This window comes from Toxorhynchites rutilus, chromosome 2 (assembly GCF_029784135.1).
Source record: "Toxorhynchites rutilus septentrionalis strain SRP chromosome 2, ASM2978413v1, whole genome shotgun sequence".
NCBI classification, from domain to species: Eukaryota; Metazoa; Arthropoda; class Insecta; order Diptera; family Culicidae; genus Toxorhynchites; species Toxorhynchites rutilus.
In genome coordinates, this window is record NC_073745.1 from 90,863,479 (window position 1) to 90,884,257 (window position 20,779).

The window sequence follows — 20,779 nt, forward strand, 5'->3', positions numbered from 1 at the left end:
CTGATTCAGAATCAGCTCTCGAGGCACGGACCAATTGTCACCAAAAGGGTGATTTAATGGTGGTTATTGCATGCGTGCGGTCCTTGGCCACTGAGCCTCAATTAACTGTCGATCGGGCGTATCCCGCTCCCGGCAATCGATCACATCATCAGTGAGTTTCAAAATCAATAAGGCTACTTGATAACTATTATCTTCCTTTGTCGGAAGCGTTCCGACCGTTCAGCAGCTAATTTATATTGTTATTCTTGAAAGCGCGAGTCATTCCTGGGAATATGAATGATTCTCAATTTTTTTCCCTCTCCTGGTAGATTACAAAATTAAAACGTTATTTGCAAGAATGTACCGAACCGAAACGAATTCCTAGATTGCGGCAGATAGAGTGTGAACGGCTCGTGACAGCAAATTTTCACGGTTCGCTGGGATTCTATGCGAATCCATTCGTGACCTTGCTGGCGGAATGAAAATGGTAAAAAAGTGTGTGAAGCGAACGATCAAAGTGTTCAGCGTTTGTTTGGAATGAGGCAACTTTTGATGGTGCTACCGAGGGAGTGTTTTGTAAATCTGATACACTGGGAATTGTTCGTCATGTTGATCCTGTCAATTATTACACCTATTGATATATTTTTTTTTGCTTTATTTTCTCAGAATGGTAAAAAAGAAGTCCCGAGCGCTCGTACCAAGTTTCATTAGATTGTTTAGGACCTTCGATTTGTTCGCCATGGAGACTTTTTTGGTATGGATAAATTGAAGTGTACAAGGAATTGCAAACGATCGCTTCTAAGAAACATTATTGCTCACAAAACGACTCGATTTATTTTAATTATTCAAATAAATCTCTAATGCTTTATCTATACATATAAAATTGGATTTCTGTTTGTCTGTCTATCTTTCTGATTCTTATGGACTCGGAAATTACTGAACCGATCGGCGTGAAGATTTGTGTGTAGGGGTTTTTAGGGTCGTGGAAGGTTCTTATGATGGTTCGGGACCCCTCCCGCATCTCTAAGGGTGCCATACAAATGAAACACTCCTCCCCCCTCTCTGAGGGGGGGCTGCCATGCAAATGAAGCATAAATTTCTGCATAACTCGAGAATTAATAGAGCAAATGGAACCAAAATTGGAATGTGAGGATTTAAGAGTACAAGAAATGTTTCTATGGTGAACCTCCTCTGAAAGCAGAAATAGGGTCCAAAAAATAGTTTTTTTTTAAACTCATAACTTTTGAACAACTGTACCAATTCAGATGATCCTCATATCAAATTAAAGCCAATAAGATCATTTGGATTTGGTAAGATCCAAAGGTGAGCTGAAAAAATGAGTCGGATTATCATGGTTAGACACGGTACCGTAGTATTCCATCATGACAATGCCAGTCCTCATGATGCATCACCGGCTAAAAACTATCCGAAACTATTCTGAATGAGTGATTTTATTTCACTCACCTCATGGTTCAGTGCTTTATTAATCTAACTATCACTTACTAGGTATATGATTATGAAACCGTAATTTTCCCACAAATGTCTCTAACTCTCAATGTTATCGTTATCATAATGCCTTATCGGCAACAATGCCTTGTTTTGACTTCTGGACAGGGTTGCCAACTGTTATTTTTGAAAATCAGGAAGAATGAAAATAAAAATCAAGGAAGAAATCAGGAAAGCTCATATTGGGTTATCCGGGAAGTTCGTGCCGATTTTTCGGTGAAAAAAAATGTCATATTTATATGCAGACTCACACATTTCCAGTTTTATTCTCCAATCTCTCACCATAGTCCACATAGCTTAAAAATTCTGTTCTGCCTGAATATATTTATGTTCTTATATTTTTTATGCAGGCCATAGGATTGAAGTTCTTACCATTTAGAAAATTTTGCAAGGATCTTTTGATCGTTTATACATTTTTCCCAAAAATCTATAGCACCACTACATTGAATTGCAGAGTCATCAATACTCTGGAACGTATTCCTTCATCAATAACTATGCGGCCTCTCGTACATGCACATCATACAAGTTAATGTTGTGCCTTAAACTTAATCTCGTTCTCATTTCTTAAATTCGTCAAGTATTCTGGTTTCATTAAATTATCTAGCACTGTTTTGAAAAATTGAAATATTTGTGCGTAGTGGAAATAATTCGGGATTTTCGATAAATATTAATAAAAATTTTTTGCTACAGCTTTGTGTCAGGAGAATTAAAATTAATGTAAGCATTGCTCATTCCCAACCAGGAATACTTTGACAAGAATCCTTGTATAACTAATATTACTAATAATTTTCATTCTGATAATGTGAAAAGTATTAGTAATTAGGAGAATCAGGATCACTTCTGAAAAATCAGCCAAAAATGAGTGTTTACCAGGATATCAGGGAACGTACCAGAAAGTCTGGGAAATCCTAAAAAATCAGGAAGGTTATCTTCTTCTGGGACAGGATTTTAAAACGAAACAAATTTATCTCTGCGGTATAGGTTTGAAGAGCTTTGGACATGTCGACTTATGTGCCTAGAAAATATGATTTGCGGATAACACTGATCCTCTGCTGCTATTGAAAGAAAACTACTGCAGAATCACATCGAATACTTGTCGAAGCCTACGGTGAACATCACATTGTTTTGAATGCGCGAAAAACCCCCGCAATAGTTCGAGAACAATGAACAGCAAGTACTTTTGGATGAAGATGACAACCAAACAACGCATGAACAACTAGCGAATCGATTGAATGTGCCTCGGAAGGCCATCCCCATTCCGTTTAAAGATCATGGGAAAGATCCAAAAGATCGGAAAATTATTTCTACATGAGCTGAACGAAAAAAAGCAGGAAAACCGAAAAATCACTCGCCAGGTGAAAAAGAAATCATTCCTCTATCGGATTGGCGATGAAAGGTGGATTCATTTCGAGAAACCTAAGCGTCAAAGATCTTGAGTAGGTCCAAAAAAACCATTAACAGCGATTGCACGACCAAACCATTATGGACGGATAACAATGCTCTGTTTTTGGTGGAATCAGAAGGGTTCGATCCCCTATACTGAACGATACCGACAACAAATGATCAATTTGAATCGAGCTTTGGGTGAAAAACGACCAAAGTACTGAAAAAAAGCAACACAAAGAGATTTTGTTGCATGATAATGCTTTATCACACACTGCAAAACCAATCAAAAAAACGATTGAATCATTTGGTTGGAGAGCTCTTCCACATGTGACCCACTCACTAGATTTGGCTATTTGCGACTACCATCTATTCGCATCGCATTTGCTGATTAGCGCTTCAATGCTTGCGAAAATGTGGGAAAATGCCTTAGTAAATGGGCGGGGCATCCACAAACTGCTAGACAGATGTAAAAATGTATATAAATGTAAATGTAAATATTTTGAATGAAGTAGAGTTTTCCATTTTAATGCAACAGAAAAATGCAACGCTTAACTTTAACATAGTGTTCCAAAGATTGGCGTGGTTCTTCTTGTATTCCATTGCCATTTTTCCAATTTTTTTTTGCTTAAAAATAATCCAAATTGAGTACCTATTCGAAGACTCGCATTGGGCAACCCAAAGTGGAACCAAGGACTGCAGTTGAACGTTCTCCCGATTAATTCGAATATTTCAGGCTATAATCCGTCAACATTCAAATGATTATCGATGGACTTAACGTGAAATCCGTTTCCGAGAAAGACGCACTTCTCTTTGAGCAAGTGAATAACTCGATTGTCTCAAACAGAATCAACTGGCTAACACCCAGGCCCGTTATACTGACAGAACTTAACGTATGTATAGACGATGAAACCCATATGAAAACCTATTGTTTGTCGATTGAACTTCACTTCATGATACACAAGCATACGAACCAAAACGTCATGATCACTTTCAGTGGCAAAATATCTTTATGGTTATGTTCTTCTTTGCCTATCATTCGCTACATATCGAATACTTTTTGTTTTGCGCGGTGAATGATGTGAGATGGCTTGGTCCACAGGTTTCCGCACTATCAACAACAAAAATGAGAAAAGCTAATTCTTATTCCTATGTGGTTTTGACGCAATTCTCAATTATTCATCGAATATCCCATATCATACAATGAAAGTGCTAAGCCTGTCTTAGCTCAGCGGCTGTTTTATTCCCAATGAAATCCGCTCCGTTGTCATGATTCCACTGAAAAATCGCTAAGTCCACTTTCCAGTTTGTAGCGAAATCTTCAGTTTTTTGCTCGCACCAGAAATTTTTTTGCTGAATCAGGATTTTGTTGTCAACGAAAATATATTATAAATTTCATACAGAAATACAGGCCTATGAGCTATCCAAAGTCAATGTTCACGTTAGTCGCCCATAAGTAAGCATCCATTGATCCGTTGTGTTTCGATGGTTCCTTCTCGACTCCCCGGCTGCGTGTTTCGCAGTTTCTGCTAATTTTGTTAAAACGAAAAAAGCGATAACTTTTTCGCTTTTTTCGGATTCTCCTGGAAGAACATTGATTGAAATTCTATTTTTTAGCACATCAGCACCCGAATGGCTGTTATGATTCTACTCAGCATCTTTAAACTCAGTTACCGATTGTAAATTTAGAAAAAAATATGTTGAGTATTTGAATCGGTTCAGAAGTTCAAAAGTTATGATTCTTTTTATTATTTTTGGTTATTTTTGGAAAAAAAGAAAGAAAATATTATTTCGAACCATTCGCTAGCTTTGAAAAGCCATAACTCAAAAATGTAAGAAAACGCATTTTTAATTTTGGGTATGTTATGTAAAAAATCCATCTTTCAAGTAAGAATATACAAAATATAGCCCCCTTGGTCCCGAGATCATGTACACTTTAAAAAAACGAATACAATCAATATTTACGAAAACAAAACACAATGTTTATAGATGTTATATTTTTTCAGAAAAGAATAGCAAATTGGCTTTATGTCGATCATCTAAATCGCTTCAGTTGATCAAAAGTTATAAATCACCGAAAAAAAAAATGATATAAAAAATTAGATATTTTGGATCATCTTAAAATTGAAACGGGCATCCTATTTGAAAAATAAAAAATACGGATCCAATATTTCGCGATAAGGTACAAAACGACAAATTTTCTCGAAAATCTGAGAGCCACTATATCGGATTGGTATGGAATGGCTGATAAAACATATGGAACGGAGTCCTAAGCCCGGGGTTGCATTTTCCCCTTGCATTGTGGACAACATAGAAAAACTTGAGAAGTGGTCTTCGGAAAGAAATAATAGATAAAAACATGAATCTATTACTTCTATGAACTGGTTTGCTTCATGCCTTGAATTTGATTAAAAAAGTAGCATTTGTTATTTATTTATCTACTAGCTGACCCGGCAAACTTCTTCATCTCAAAATTTATTTTTTGTTATCAATACCTTCAAACATTCACGTTTTGTGTAATGTTTTTTATGGGATCCCCCCTCCCCCATTCCAGAGGAGGGAGGGGTGCCATATCATCATATAAACAATTCTCGTACCCATTTCCAAAAACCTTCACATCCCAAATTTAGTTCCCGAGTTATTCAGCCGACCCCTTTAAAGAGGGGGAGGAGTTTCAAGCCAACATAGAAACATTTATTGCCCCCTAGAACCTCCATATTCCAAATTTGGTTTCGTTTACTTTATCAATTCTTGAGTTATGCAGAAATTTGTGTTTCATTCGTATGGCAGATTTCTCGGTCTCGAACTATCATAAGAACCTTACCCGACCACAAAAATCCCTACATATAAATTTTCACGTCGATTGGTTCAGTACCTTCCGAGTCCATAAGAATCAGAAAGAGAGACAGAAATCCATATACTGTATGAAATAATATATCATGAAGAAGAATGGCGTCACCTTCTGTTTGGAGTTGAATTTTATAATCATTATTTACTAACCTTTCTCTAACAAATACTGTAACTCTAACAAAGTAATATTAGAGAGAAAAAAGGGTCGTACACTTATCTGTGCCCCTAACTTCTTCTGACACAAGAAAAGGAACAACAACAGTTTCAATTATATTTTTTTTACATTTTTCAACCGAAATGTAGATCTTCATTCAACTCCATGAGATGATCGAATAGCCCACCGGATCACGGCACATTAGAATAATCAACTATTTAATTAGTGATAATTATTCGGATGACACAAGAAAATATTAGTATTCTTTCAAACGGTTCGGAATAGCTATATTTTAGCTTGGGGTACTCCCTAATGGAGCCATAATGTCAACGAATTAATGACACCACTTCTTGCTGCCACCCAGAATTGGCTACAGAAAAACTTCTTCCCTTTGACAACTCCCGCTGCGCGGTATCGTCCCGTTTCGGCCTACCTAAAGCTCAACCAATAATTTCGATATAGTTCTAATTTTGCCTATATTTGTCTTTTCTGTCGGCGCTAGAGACCAAGAACTCGAACGGGTGAGCTACCCATTGGCGGCGGTTTTTATTATCTTCTTAAATTTATGCAAGCCAAATCCCAATATGATTTGACAACTTGGAGGTGAACAGCGGCCAACGCAAAACCTGTGCGTTCTCGTCTCGAGAGACGCCGAGGCAGAGAGCAACTTTCTTCCACCGGTTCTGGGTTAGCGCTTTCGCGATGGACCCACGAAGAACAAACAAGCGTGAGCCGTAATCGAGTCATTGAACCCGCTGGATGTTATGGATCGACAAGTTCGGGATGCTGGAAGCGGCACCGCAGAAATGTGTTTCAATAAAAACAACAAATAATTTAAATATATTATCAACTCTAAACGGGGTAGATTTGGGAAGGGTCATGCGCGATTTCTGTTTTTGTTTTTCGCGCATACCTAATGTGATATCGAGGCGCGTTGGGCTCCCCTTCCCCAACCGATCCTATGCTTATTTATAGCATCGACTACGGGAAAAGATTGCCTCCTTGGTTGGTGCCCGGTGGTGTCTGCGGCAGCTATGGGAGACTGTGTGTGATATGATTGATCCTCTTGGGATGCGAGAGTGGCATAATAGCTAACCAAGCTAAACTCGTTGTTTTGCACATGGGACGAATTGATCGTCAGTTCCTCCAGCAAACGGGACATCACCAGCAGCAGCACAGAGCACCGTCTCGCGCATAACACTTCTTTGCAGCGTTTCAGGAAGAGGAGTTGTTCCCCCCGGGGAGAGGGGTGCCTTTATCAGAGATAAACTTGGTCACCGAGAGAAAAGAGAGAAGAAAAAGAGGCACCACATAACAGCAAAAAGAAAATAAACACAAACAATCAAACCGGATTATGTAAGGCTTGATCTGAAAGTTACAGGTCGATCCTGTGGGAGAGGCCTCTGGGGGACTTTGGAACTCGGTGGAGCCCTGGGGAGGCACCCGTGTAGCGGGTTTGCTACAGGAGGAAAAAAAAACAAACGTTGCGGAATAGAACCGCAGTGTGTCGTCGTCTGGGTTGGAGATTGGAAATCAAAGAACCACATATACAATATATTTCCCCATAGCGGCTCAGCTATCGGCCATACAGTAAGCCGCGCAGTCCGAGGCTCCCATTTGTGTGTGGGATTTGCTTTTGTGGTTTCGTTCTCGGGCCCGGTTGGAAACGCTATACCACCGAGGCTTTGCCAATAAGGGGATCATACGCAGTCTCCACTTGCAAAAATAATCCCCTGTCTGAGAGTGCGCGACCAGTGATAACCAGTTTAACCGAGAGCGCGTTCCCCTCCCCGTTTGGACACAAGTAAATCATGTTTAGTCACCGCGAATTTGTTATTCCACGATTGCTGTCCGCGCGCGACCGGTCAGGAGAAAGAACTGCCAGTTCGGGATTAGTGCTCTTTTTTATGGAACGAAATTTCTGTCACCAAACAGGATTTCTTTTTCGTCTCAATCATGGAAGTTCATTCATTTGGTTGTTTTCTTCGTGGAGAAAAACTTCAGGGAATGGTTGAATAAAATTTGCTTTTGAAATTCTAGTATTCTCTGGTTTGACAAAGTATTTTATCAGGCGGAATAGGCAGTTTCTAAACGAAAAAAAATGAGGCCATGTTGTTACCACTTCCTATAGTTCTTCGAAACGACCTAAAAGAAAGACGCGATTTTGGACAATTTTGTCGCTTCATTAGAATCAGGGAAATCAAAAATTAAATCGATGAAATTTGGAACTATAAAATTCGCCGATGTTTGGTTCTATAAAAAAAGATGTCCAATAGTAATTTCATATAATATCTAGCACTTATTATGCCAAATAACACGCCTCAAATGTATCCTGAGTGGCAAGGTCTAGATTACGCTTGACCACAGTACAAGTCGGATGAAATTTTTTTTAACAAAAATCTTCCGGCCAGAACGGAAATCAAATCCGAACCCCGGCATGATAATATGTGACGCTAACCACTCGGTCACGAGAACACACATTTCATATAATGTATAAAACCAAAAGCGATTCCTCTATAGAACTGCAAAGTTTAAAGCCTCTCGAGAACAAAGAATCGAATCGAGGTGATTCCTTTCCTCATCAATTTGTGCTCTATTTTTTCCTAACTAGTTTTATATTCCAGCTGTTGGTCAGACAAACGACGAGAGAGAAAATAAAACCATTTCTCTCGCGAGCGATAAACTTCTGCGTATCGCGTTTAACATTAGGTGTCTGTCTTACTCCCATCATATGTTCGTTTCATTTGCACCACAAGAATGTTTAACTGGTCGGTATCTTGTTATTCCAGAAAAAATATCGGAAACACATTTTGCGAAACACTTGACTGATTATCGCGAAATACAGTATGACCACATTTAAGTTTTGGAGAACATAAAATTCGAAGATACAATCGAAGTTCTTCTGAATCTGTCCGATAAAATGTAGATCAGATAGTTCATTTCTTGATATGTTCTCGACGTTCATACTACAGAGCGGACTCGATTATATATAGTCTCGGATTACTTTTCATAATCGTATATAATCGAATCCTGTAAATAATCGAGTCAAAAAAAATTTTTTTTTCATTCCTTTTTATGCATGTATTTTTCGTTATTTGGAAACGAAAGAAGCATATAACTTTTTGATTCATTCCCTCAAAGTCAGGAAACAGCTTTTCACATGAAAAAATATATCCAGAATCTCTCAGGAGGCGCTAGACGATCACATTTGATGAAAAAAAATCCTTCTACGCATATGTTCGAATTTCAACAATGACAGAGTTATAGAACTTTTTTTTTGTGTTTCGGACTCTGTTGCCTTAAACTGGCTCTACATTAAAAAAGTACGCTACGAAAGACGACTCTATTGCTCCCATTCGAAAAATGAGAAAATTTAGTACAGTATTTAATAGTGGAACATCTAAATTAGCGGATTTAAATACTATTTTGGAAGTGAAAACATAACTTGTAATTTTTAATGCATTATTATTAATTTTATTCTAATAATTCATATTAAACTTGATTGTTTCTATCAACTAAATTTAAGATCTCTAACTACTCTACAATTTGTTCTTCAACACCCAAATTCTGTCTTTCTTAATTTAGCTGCAATATCGATCTAAACAATTCCTGGTGAAAATTCAGGCAAAATTTTCAAAAATCGATTTTACCCCACTGTACATATGATAACCACTCAAATTTCACCTTAACGTTCAAAGGTTATATTTTTTTCTTAAAATAAGTCATATTTGAAAAGCAAAAAAAAAACTATATATAATATTTTTTAAACTGTACTGTAAAACTGTAAAACTGTAAAAAAATATAAACTGTATATAATATTTCTCAAACTGTATATAATTGAGTCCAAAATTGTATATAATCGAATCATATATGATCGAGTCTGTTTATAATCGAGTGTGCTCCCGTGGCGTCACACCTAACATGCCGGGGGTTCGGGTTCGATTCCCGTTTTGGTCGGGGAAATTTTTCGTCAAAGAAATTTCCTCTGACTTGCACTGTGGTCACGCGTATTCTCTAGAACTTGCCACTCAGAATACATTCAAGGCGTGTCATTTGGCATAGATATATCAACTAAGTACTAATAAAAATGACACAAGTAATACTATATTGAGACGGTGAAGTTCCTCTAGGAAGTACTGTATTTTAATTTACTGAAACATAACATTCACCCAAATGTAATATTCATTCGAATGATAATTTGCTTTTGTTCAAATTTAGATGCCTTTTTTTGCGAAAAAAAAGATCTGCCCTCATTTTCAAAAGTATTTTCCCAGCCTTTCTTCGTTTTTCATGGCAGCGTTTAATATGAAAGACCCTGTATTGGGAAAAGGACGAGACTGCACATAGAGCACTGAACTTACGTCATTTCAACTGAATAGAGTAAGATCCGAATTATCTAATTGCAACCTTTTTGAACCCGAGGTTCAACAGACAGAGAAATTTATTGGATTATATTAGGTTGGGGAAAAAGTAATCCATTATTTTTGGGTGAAATTCAAAACTATTTTTAATATACTTCGGATTGTCCGATTTGGGTCAAATATACACCGTTTTGTTGTAAAATTAGTTGCCATTTTAATGTCTCCATAATAAAGGTTTTCGTCCTTATTGACGAAAAACTGTAACAATAGATTTTTACAACCTTCCCTTGAATCCAATTTGTTATCACCCTGGAAATTTTGTATGTGAGAAAAAGGTGGTGATCGCTTGGTGCCAGGTCCGGACTATATGGTGGATGCATTTAAACATCCCAATGAAGCTTACGGAATTGTGTGGCCTTACGTTGTCCTGATAGAACACAACACCTCTTCTGCGGACCAATTCTGAACGTTTCTGGTCAATCGCTAGCTTCAAACGGACCATTTGTTGACAGTAGAGATTTAAATTTAGTGTATCGCATGCCGATACAGCAACAGGAAAATACGTGCAATTTAGTTTATTTAAACAATGCAATACACTAAATTAAAATTTCTGCTGTCAACAAAAGATTTTTAAGAAAATTTAGAAAAAAAACATTGAAAAAAAATATATTTGTTGAAAATAAATTAAATTACACATATTTTCCTGTTGCTGTATCGGCACCATAAACACCATTCACAATTTCAGCGGAATGGCTTGCATTTCCGCATTCATAAAAGAAAAAGTGCAAAATGTACCGAATTTTCTCTTTGTTAACCTTCATTGTTAACACCTTGTAACTCAGAACTGAATGAACAAACAAAAAACTGCAAAATATTTTTTTTAGTGTGAAAGGTCTACTTTACAACGAGCCTAAACTTGAAATTGTAAGTTCCTGTTCCGGATCAAGGTGTGCGAGGAAGCCCTAGGTAGACATTTGAATGATGTTGTATTTCACACATAATGGCATAAACCAAACTTTAATTTGAAATAAAAGTTTCATCGAAATTCGAATTCTAAGTGTTGTTTTATTTCAATTTACTTTCGGAATTTAAAGTTGGAAAACCCTGGATATTAGCCCTCCTGTACTACCGCGCAAAATCGTAGCTCTCATACTCACAGACTGTGCGTGTCTCTGTAATATTGCTTTTGTGTATTTTCAGGCGTTATTGGTATTTATTGAAAGAAAAAGATATAATTGAATGAAGAAACCCCGGAAAATATGTTTTCTTTAACTTCATTCAGTTTTAATAACCATTTAATTCAGCCACCTTATTTATTCTCGGTCTGTCCGACCAATGCGCGAGTATAGGAAGGTTAACAAAAAGGTCACGCCAGTTGTCGTGTTCTATAGTATAGAGACTTTTTATAGACACAGAACATTAAATTGAAATAAAAAAGATTGATGGTTTTGATGATGGCGAGCAAAATTCTCTTCAACTAGAATTACATAATAGGGTCCAATATTTAATTTTGGAACTTTATAATGTCTCATTCATCACTGTTGTTATATACATGAGTATATTTCTTGCAAGAAATATGCACAATTAATGTACATTACTTATCATAGATTAAAAATAAAAATAACAATACTTTATTAAAACTCGCATTCGCAAACTTCAAAGGCGAAATTTTCTCCACAAATTTATTTTTTTATTGATTTTGGAAACCTCATACCGAGTGTCCAGCATTTTCAATTGATCATTTAACAAATTATATGCTTGGAGAAAACATTGTTGAAATTGTTCCTAGTGATAATTTTTTGCTTCAAAACAAGTTGTGGCTATGTTTACAAGTTATGGATGTGTTAATATAAAATAACAAAAAAATATAAAAACGGATAAAACATCTAATATGTTTAATCGAGGTTAGCATAAACATCTTATAGAATGGTCACGGCAAAAGGTGGAGGGATATTTAATTCATAACGTTTGGAGGTGATACTAGACCAGCTAGCGGGCCCCTAAGAATACCTATGCGGGAGACCGGTAGACCGCGGTCTACCGTTTGGTCATCCCTGACTTAACCGTTTTGGTCAGCAACATTTTTTGGTAAGTTCATCGTTTATCCATATAAATAAAAAAATACGAAGTGGGTTATATCTATGGTATAACCGCAAGGGTCACGTAGGACTATCGTTGATTTAGAGATCATTTGTTTGAAGTTGAATCTGAATTCATTCTGAATGAATGAATATTTGGAGAACTTCGAAAACGAGAGCGTTACGTTGGAGGCACAAGGTTTTATGCATCCAATATTGGATACGGAAATATTCTACTGATGGGGAAGAATAATCTTCAGAAGCTATCCTGTTAATTGCGATTGATTGAAAAATCACAAAACCAAATGTATTTGGTCACAGTGTTACATTGATAGAAAATATTAAAATAAACTCTTTCACATGAATGTAATTTTAAATTCCCAGAGGAACTGGCAGATTATTTTCAGTAACGATTAGATATTTCCACATTTTACTCGATACTGGAAGCCCACCAGTGGTTTATGCTAACTCGATAACCACCTGTTAATAACACTTGATTGAAACATATTTGGTCACAGTGTTACATGGATAGAAAACATTCAAATGAAATCTTTCACATGAATGTATTTTTAAATTCCTAGAGGAACTGGCAGATTATTTTCCGGATCTTTCTCGATGCTAAACGGCATCCAAACGGAAAGAATTCCGTGCGTGTATGAGTATGTGTAGCGGCTGCTTCGATGGTCACCTTCTCTTCTCCTGAAGGATCGGCTTCTCTGTGCTCCCTCACAGTTTCAAACAAACTGCTTGCGTTTCAGGGCAGATCTCGATCCTTCGCCGTCCAGCACCCTCAGCAACGATGTTGTCTTGTCGATGTCCTCACGAAAAATGAATGCGTCTCACCACCAGAATATCGCTTAAGTATGCTTTTTATGCGTGATTGAATCGAGAGAAGGCGTGGTTTACGATGGCAATTTGGAAGGCAAACTAGAGGGGAATGAACTCTCTGAGCTCGGAACTTTCGGCGACTGAGCAATAATCGATTGCGGGCGCATACAATATTGGATACGGCAATATCCTACTGATGGAGAAGAATAATCTTCAGAAGCTATCATGTTAATTGCGATTTATTGAAAAATCACAAAACCAAATGTATTTGGTCACAGTGTTACATGGATAGAAAGCATTCAAATAAACTCTTTCACATGAATGAATTTTTAAATTCCCAGAGGAACTGGCAGATTATTTCCAGTAACGATTAGATATTTCCACAGTTTCCTCGATACTGGAAGCCCACCAGTGGTTAATGCTAACTCGATAACCATCTGTTAATAGCACATGATTGAAGAATATTTGGTCACAGTGTTACATGGATAGAAAACATCAAAATAAAATCTTTCACATGAATGTATTTTTAAATTCCTAGAGGAACTGGCAGATTATTTTCCGGATCTTTCTCGATGCTGAATGGCATCCAAAGGGAAAGAATTCCGCGCGTGTATGTGTGTGTGTGTAGCGGCTGCTTCGAGATCTTCCCGGGGAACCGTTTGTGGCATCACTCTCCTCCTGATGGATTCCCTTCTGGCCTAAGGTGCACAAACAGGCTCTTGGTGACACCGTTCATCCGCGCTTTCATGATAAATGAAGAGCTTCACCACAACAGCGACAACATGCTCCAATCGCTGTTCAATTAGAACTGAGTGGATTTCCGAGCGGCGCTCGCTTATATACCGATTGATGATTTCAATAGCCTGTTTTGAAAGCAAATTTAAGACTATTGAAACAAGTTTTTGGATCAGAAAGTAACAAGTATAGAACGCGTAGACATTTTATCTTTCGAATGAAGTGTTTATCATACCATTTCGTTCAGTTGTTTAGGAGCTATTAACGCTCAAAATCTCGGTCTCCGGCGTAACGCTTTCGTTTTCGAAACTTTGATTTTACACCCCGGTATAGAAATGAAAGACGTAGTCCTACGTCAAAAAAGATATGGTGTCCGTAAGTCACGACTCAACTCGAGAACGGACCAATGGATGTAAATGATTTTTTAGGTTTGTTGTGGGATTTTTCCGTTCATGATTTCACGCTATATCGTCGTCAGTACGTATTTCATTTGATCATAAGGCAGGATGTTGATAACAATTCACTTCGATACCATCGATTGACCCAAAAGCATGTATGTCAAAATCGAGACTGTGTTTATGAAATTCATCAGATTCAACCGACCAAATTTTTCGGTCCGAGAAATTGATAGATGCAATGAGTTCAAAGGGTAATGAGAGGGCTGACTTATTAGCAAAGGTAGGTGCAATTGAAGGCGATATTTATCAGCGTCAAATCGCCTTCAATGAATTTTATTCTTTAGTCCGCAAAAATACCATCGCTAACTGGCAACGCAAGTGGAATGAAGATGAATTGGGCCGGTGGTTTCACTCGATTATCCCTAAGGTTAGCCTCAAACAGTGGTTCAAAAGTCTAGACTTGAGTCGGGACTTTATTCGCACCTTCTCCCGACTCATGTCCAATCACTATTCGTTAGACGCGCTACTTTTTCGTTTTAATCTTGCCGACAGCAATCTCTGCGTTTGTGGCCATGGTTACCACGACATCGAACACGTTGTTTGGTCGTGCGAGTTGTATCTTGTCGCCAGATCGAATTTAGAAAACTCCCTTCGGGCCCGAGGAAGACAGCCCAATGTGCCGGTGAGAGATTTGTTGGCTCGGTACGACCTTGATTACATGTCCCATATATATGTTTTCCTTAAAGTTATAGATCTTCGTGTGTGATTGCCCCTACATCCTAATACCCTCCTTTCCTTCCTTTGCGGGTAATTCGTCCCCTTGCTATAAATAGTAGAATAAGTTGAAATGTAAATACACTATAGATATACGAATAGATTTAAGAAATGAGTGTTCATCAACATTGTTACAATTTCCTTATATCCAATCCTTCTCCTAAAAATATGTCACCCTCCTAAACTCGAGTACACCGCGAGTAATCGGTTTTCCACCTTACTAACCATAGATGTAAGAAAATTGTTTATATATATAGCTTTAAAATTATATTTAAGAATTCGGATCCTTTAAACTTAAGTAACTGAGCCTGTAAAAATAAACGAATTAATAAAAAAATGAGTTCAAAAATTCGTCAGTTCGTTTATATCGGAAGTCCAAGGCATTAACATGAATATGCCCAAGTCACAATGAGATTATTATTAATTACGGAATTGCAGATGTCCAGACTAATTCATTGTTTTGACTTGCAACGAAGAACGTATTCTACCAGAAATCAGTGAACTGACCTACATGTGATTCATTCAATCTGTTTACTTGTAAAGTTGACACAAAGTATTGAGTTCAATCGAATTCGAATTTCATGCATAGTAGGGGAAAGGGGGGCAATTCCGGACGGGGGCAGTTCCGGACAACGCTTGTAAAAATTAAGTGGTACGATTTTCAACCAAATTAAAAATATAAGTAAGTTCCAGTTCCTTCCACCAACAGCTGTCATACGGTTTGACATCTTCTGGTAGTTTATTATTTACGAAAATAACACAGTGCACACGGTTCGAAACTTTTGAGCTTGAAGTTGTAAGTATCTGCCTAATTCCTTTGTGAACGATTTAGAAATCTAAGTACCCCACCTCAGTTAATAACTAATATGAAATGAAAAAAACGTACATACAACGGGAAAATAATGGTCTATTTATTAGATAAAATTATAATTTGTCTTCGGATGGTGGTGGGGCACATTCGGACATCGTTCACGGGGCACATTCGGACACTGCATAAAATTTGTGTCTGATTGCTGTTTACTAACAAACATCAATTTAGGCTGATTTTCTGACCTAATGATGGTTCGAAACTACAAAAAAAAAACGATAGAACCAACGAAGATGAGATGGAAAGAGCTATCGATCTAGTTTCGAATAGAATGTGGTCCAACAGGAACCATTGTCTTTGCTAATTTCCCAGCTAATGGTTACATAACGGGAAAACTGTTTCTCAATGTTCTGGAAAAATTTGAAAAAGGTAGCAAAAACCAACGTAAACGAATCAATTTCAAAAAATCAAAAATAAATCAAAAAGTCATTGCACTTTGGAAACAATTGAATATTGCCGTGAAAATTGCACAATTCATGTATCTTCTCCACCTTATGTCATAAATCGTCTACAACCGCTGGATGTTTCAGTTATGGGCCCTTTCAAGCAAAAGCTCTCAGTTTCCCAGAACGATTGGCTACTCAACCATCCTGGAAAAACTATTTCTATACACGACCTTTCAGGTATAGTTGCAACGACTTATAATGCTTCTTTCAATCTGAGTAATATGAGTAATAGCTGGATTCAAAATGACAGGTTGCTATCCATTCTCAAGAAAGGTTTTTTTTTGGATAAGGATTTTGAATGCTCAAATGATTTCACCTGCTGGAGCGGAGGTAGCAACAACAATGCTGCAAAACATTGCGTCTACAGCACAGATAGATTTTACTTTGGCAGCTTTGTCCCCGGAAAATGCTGAACCTTTTTCAAAAACTTCATCGCCTAAAACCACTACTCAAAAACGGGAGAAAGTAAAATCACGAATTTTTACTGACTCTCATAGCAAGCAGTTTCCTTTCAGACAAATACAGATAAACAGAAAAATGCAGAATAGCTGGAAATGAGAGGAAACGGAAGTAATTGTTGTTAAACATATTTTTTTCTGTCCGAAATTGCCCCAGGACTGTCCGAAACTGCCCCACATTCGGACAAAAAGGCAATTTTAAAAAATTTGAATAAACCATTCGTAATCGCATCAACGCACACTTTTAACACGCTCATATGATACATTGATGTCCAAATGACAACCAGGATGAATTCAGATTTTTTTTCATGTTTACAAAAAATATTAAAAATCAAGGAAAAAAAGTGTCCGAATGTGCCCCCCTCTCCCTTATCCATTACTTCCCAATCCCAATGTTAATTTCTCGAAAACACCTGATCAAACACATGATAAACTTGAGTGTTTATTTTTTTCTAAAATTGCACCCATTTCTACTTCTATGAACTTATAATCAACAAAAGACAACTTTTCGCATTTGGGAAAAAGAGATCTGATCTCAGCGGAAAACATTTGAAGTCGGAAATTTCGCCTACCACTTTCATCACACTTGCCCCAGAAGCTCTCCAAAATCCCATAATTACTACCTTTCCTCCGTTCTCCGCCGATGCTATCGGTGCTATTCGTAAGACACATTAGAATAATTGGACAAGAAAGGTGTAAAAGAACCTTTGTTTTACTTCTGTGTGTTTCTTCGTGAGAAAGAAAAAGGTAATGCACAGCAGCCGCTCAAAAGTACCGCTGGCTAGAAAGCGTGGGAACGATCGATTAAGGATTTCTTCATCTGAGAACTGGGAACTGGGAATGGAGTGAAAATGTGTTTACACTAATAATACCAATGTTTGGTGATTATTCCGGCGAACATACCCATAGTAACGGCAGACCGCAACGCCGAAATCAATAAAGCTGGAAAAAGGCAATCACAACTCGATGGTGCCATCCCATTATGGTCTATTTCCTGGGAGAGAGCAATTTATGGCTCTATTTGGGGTCCGCGATCGGATCGATAGGATCGCGTTTCTGTTGTGTATGTGCGCGCGCGCCTTTAAATTAAGTCATTATATTTCAGCGCAAATATCTTGTGGGGGCCAATTTGTGCGCGAAATATCCAAACCCATCCATAAATTAGTCGCCGGTGCCAAAGAGAACTGGATGGAACGTAACCTAAAGGAAGCCATACGTTTATTTCCCAATAAATCACCCTCGCGATGTCTACACGCGTGTGCTTCCAAGAATTAATTCATTTCCGCTGGGCGCAACGACGTGGCGAGGAATCTCCGAAGACCGAAGGCATCTTCGAATCGAAACCGCAAAACTTGGTGGAACTCATTTCTATTCTCGCAGTATCGCATCTCCAAAAAACCGAAATCACATCTCATCTGGAGAAACTTTTCTTATCACGGCGTGCAAATATTCTCCTGCCCTCGCATCCGTCCACTCTTTTCGTTACGGGTCGTCGATTTGATTATATATTTAGAAAGAAAACTTTCAACCAAAGTTCGGATTAGCTCATGTTCTCTGCGCGCGCCCCACTCTTTGGGGACACAGAGAAAAATGGACGCGAGGTGAAGTTAAAAGTTGCATAAATTATTCGTCCGTATTTTAGCGGGTCCATCCCGCGCGTTGGGTCAATAAACTTCAACCTCGTGGCAAACGAGTAAGGGAAAGAGAGAGAGAGAGAACAACACAAAAAATCCGCCTACCAACCTGAAGTTAACGGACCGTGGGGTCAAAGTGTCAGCAGATTTATTTCATTAGCATAATTAGTTGGCGGATTCTTATCACCGCGTGACGTAGGACCGGTCGGAGAAAGAAACAAAGGTCGTCATCAGAGATGGGCCTCTGTAATATCGTTCTGAGCACATAACTTTTGATGCGACGTGGCAAACCTAGCCATAAGGTTGTCTGTAAAGTTCATTATTAGCTCAAGGCTGACGTGCAGTTGAGCGGAGAAAATAAACTATGTCGGGCGAACGGATATTGGTAATTGATTAATCATCGATCGAAACGATGCCATTATTTGTGCGTGTGTGTAAACAGTGGATTTCGGAGATAATCGAGCAGCACTAATTGGCACAAACGAACATAAACACTTACGTCGACCAAGTTCTGAAGTCACATCTCTAAAGTGGAAAAGAACTGCAATTTGCAATCCAGATCTTGCTTCTCCGTATCCCACTTTCATAAACATTTACTTATCACTATAATAACATAAACTATCCGAGACGGCACTTACCATCAGGCTTCATGGGGCAGCAAAAAGAGGCAGATAAAACACCAGCGAAGGTCTGAAGCGAACCGAACTGGAAACTGAACCCAAATAGCTCACCGGCATCACATTATACCCACCGGGACTGTATTGGCAAAGAAAGCCATTTTAAAAGACATTAAACCTATAAGCCATAGCTAATAATTACCCTTGAAAACATTTATCTAATTTAGTTCCCACTAAGCCCCTACAGCTCTCGCTCTCGTCGTTATGTGTCCTTGTATTGACTTGCTCCGTTAGGAGCATGGGATAAAATTAAATATAAGAAGTGAAAAAAAAACATACACCGACCCTACGCTCAGAATAATCGACCCAATGCGAAGTATGTACCCGGACCGGACTGGACCGGTGCAGCAAACAACCAACCAGTATTCGTGTGCCTTGAAAACGGGACCAGTCAGTTGTAGCCGCCGCCGTCGTCCTCCCGCGGCAACCTGTCGCAGCAACCACCGCTCCTCCGGCGGTTTGGAATGCGAAAGTCGCAAACCACTTTCGCATGGCCTCCAAACGCTCAGAGACCTGTCAGCGCGAAGTTGCGAGCGAGTACTTTTCATCTCCTGACTTTGGCCGGGCCATCACTGCCCCCAACTACTACTTCTACTACCGCTACTAGCCTAGTCAGCCCTTTCGTTCGGTTGCATATTTTGGATGACCACTGTAACTAAATTTGCAAATCGAGACACATTCTAGTTTCGAATTTACTGTCAGAGGAATGGTTATATTCCGAATGGAAGTTTACAGATGGAAAATTTCCCCGAAGGAGAGATCATCCGCCGCTTCGATACTCTTCTGTTATTTTTGACTATACGAAATATTTTTTTTATCCCTGTCGGGGAGGACAGGGTAAGACGGCCACTCTAAGCATGGGGTACAATCTAACACAATGTATACAAAATTGAACCATTTCATTGTGTCAACACAGGTCTTTAGGATGTTTTCCACAATCACGTTGATTCTCAGAAAGTTTACTTTCTATATCATAATGTTATATGGTAAATCAAAAAAGGTATAAAACTGGTGATACTAAAATCATGTGGGATAACGTTAGCCACCACTTGGGATATGGCGGCCACATGAGTTTAGCTGCATCGAGGATTATTGTTCCCGGCAAAATTGTTCTACAAATCAAGGCCATTGAACTATAGATCAAGTGTGACAAGAGTGGGAGGGTTTAAAATAATCAAAAATTATTATCTGTGGCATCTGAAAAAAAAAGAATCAAAGGTAAGGGAGGGAGTAAAAAGTGCCCCCAAACCAAATCACCAGCTGTATGGCAAATATTGTAAAGGATATTAAATGAGAAATTTTGGCGTTTTTTTGAACCGCTATGTGGTTTAACATAGGATCTAAAGGGTGTGTCACATCAAATTGCATCACGGAAAAAACGCTGTATAAATTCGCCCAGTAGACCGATCCTTTTGAAAATTTTAGACAGTAAAATAAAAACTATTAAACAACTTTTGGCATTTTCTTTTTAATCATACTTCGAGCCCAAGCCCGTATGCTCGCACCTTCCTCTTTACCCCGTCCATAAGGTTCTGTACAACGTCAGGTTGTAGTTTTTTTTGAACAGAAATCCATTTTCTCTTGAAGTCCGCCTCCGATTTGACAACTTTTGGGTTCTTCCGGAGGGCCTGCTTCATAATCGCCCAATAT

General features: G+C 38.3%; 1 protein-coding gene across 3 annotated transcripts in view; it reads right to left on the bottom strand.

The window, feature by feature from the left end:
- The window catches only part of LOC129771481 (uncharacterized), a 695,695-nt gene that overhangs the window by 30,385 nt on the left and 644,531 nt on the right, over window positions 1-20,779 (bottom strand). The gene's annotated exons all lie outside the window — the stretch shown is intronic.